Here is a 2500-nt window from a genome sequence, read left to right as displayed (position 1 = left end):
TCAAGAACCACTTTTTGGCCCTGGGAAAACTCCCTAGTTGCTATCGGCCAGTGCTTTTGGATTATTGTCTTGACAGGATGATCAAACGCCGCCAAGCGAATACTTTGGAGGCATTTGTTTGTGCTTGAGCAGACAAGGTGTTTACGTACGCGTCAGGACAGGCTGTTTATGAGCACTTCAGAGAGGGCCGCTGACGTCAGCCGTCACGTCATCAACTAAGACGAGTTAGTCAGATGTAGTGGCAGCTACGCACGCCCTAACCTTAGCACCCCCTCCACCACGGGTCACAGATGTTCACAGTGTTGTCATTTCTGAACGGTAAATGGTAAATGGACTGCACTTATATAGCTATGCCTTATTCCAAAGCGCTTTACAACGGCCTCTCATTCACCCATTCACACACACATTCACACACCAATGGCGGCAAGCTGCCATGCAAGAATAAAAAAAATTATACTGTGAGAGACAATTCCAAACGGCCAATTATAACTTTCCCCCCACAATAACATTGTTGAAAGAGCAATCTTCATGTTACACAGTGTTTCACAATTAACTAAAACAAGTATCGCCACGTTTTCTTCTCCCATCGTTCTCTGTTGCTGTTCTGAACATGCTTGGGTGGTTGTGATGGTTCACACCAGCCAGGAGACAGAGTGCAGGCCATTAGTCACTGGGCAACAGATTGCGTGGGGCTTCCTCACTTCGCTCTCAGGGGCATTGGGTTTCATTCAGACGCGGCTTGGATCGATAGAGTACCCTCCCTCCACCTGTGTGTGTGTGTCTCTGTTGTGTGTGGCCGTGTGTGTGTGTGTGTGTGTGTGTGTGCACGCAAGCTGGTGCGTGTGTGTCCATACACTTGTATTCTATATGTGACACGTTCTACTGTTTTGGTCCGCACCGGGATCCGATGTAATGATCAGACTTTTCTTTTAAAAAAATGTGAACACATTTTCCGCGTTGTTGAAACTCAACGACACGTCGCTAGTCAACTAAAGGCCAATGCACACGGCGTGCGATTTTGTCGCACGACAACATTCGATTCTCAATTCACATCACCGAAGTGTGTGGGTGTGAATGGAGAATCGAATGTTGTCGTGCGACAATATCTCATCGCACGCCCTGTGCATTGCGATGCGATATTGTCGCACGACAATGCTCGAGCCTGCTAACAATGTAAAGTAGTGTTCTAGTTAACTAGGTAGCAGTGGGGGGATTACTCACCCAATCCATTGCGTTGTTGCAGTACTTTGGCTTGATTAGCGAGTTTGTGTTGTGATTCTCACCAAACGTTGAAACGTAGTTCCGTGTTTCAAAATAAAAGTCAGGGGTTTTTTATTTGTTTTTTACGACAACTGCCAATGGCCCCTGGCCTGAGCTAGATTACTCTTCCTGCTACGACTGCTGAACTGATGATTCACTTGCTTAGTCAAATGTATTGATTGTACGTCGCTTTGGAATAAGGCATCTGCTAAATGCCCAAAATGTAAATTTAAAAATGTTACATTTTGATTGGTTGCCGACATCAGACCAAAACACTACAACGTGTCACATATGCTTCTGATGTACTTCAAACCAACACACTCCGCACACAAACACGCTAGGAGACGCAGTCCTCACTCCCACAGCTCACATTCCTCTATTTCCTCCCAGAAATCCTCCTGTTAATTCTCAGTCTCCCCGCAGTGTGCCAGAGGGCCAGGGGCGATGGGTGAAGGGGGGGGGGGGGGGTTAATGATCCTCTACATCAGGGGTCGGCAATAGGCGGCCCGCGGGCCATTGCTGGCCCATCACCAATAATATTTGGCCCAGCAGAATATTTTGAGAATCCACTTTTTTTTTTTTTTTTTACACAATATCCGACCGACAGTCCCACATATAGCGCCTATAATGTCCGAATAGAGAATCTACCTCCACCTGAATAATGCTTATTGTACTTTTATCCATGTTGAGAGTGAATGACACAGGGACAGACAATCAGGCAGCGGGGTGCACCGAAGCGCACTGACGCTGAACCCCTCATAGTGAATCATAAGTAGGTGGACAACGTGTAGTGCTGAAATAGCCGTGTGTGGTTTGAAAAAAATAACACCAGCTCAGTAAATAATTCAAACGTAATGTTTACGTATATGTGACTGCAACACACATATGAACAGTAACAAAGCAAATTCAGTTTAATATTCTGAAAAACATTGACAACAAAATCGGTGAAAAAAAGAAAAGAAAGAAAAGTAATCCGCTTATGCGAGGGGTGGTGGTGCATAGGCCTATGCTCATGAAACGACAGAGCAAACACGCTATTAGGGATAATAATTACAATGAGCCATTCATTCAAAATATACAAAATACAATTAGGTTATTAAATACAATAACGACAGGCTTGGTACTCACTTAATGTGAAAAGTGGCATCTCCCATCGGTCAGTATTTGCTTGATATCTGGTTATATGGACGTCACTTTAATCCGCAGGCAGTTCTCAAGTTTTTTTTTTGCATCAATCGAT

Source organism: Nansenia antarctica (assembly GCF_963989245.1).
Source record: "Nansenia antarctica genome assembly, chromosome: 9".
In the NCBI taxonomy this organism is placed as follows: Eukaryota; Metazoa; Chordata; class Actinopteri; order Argentiniformes; family Microstomatidae; genus Nansenia; species Nansenia antarctica.
The sequence above is the reverse complement of the archived record's forward strand: the minus strand, read 5'-3'. Positions refer to the sequence as shown.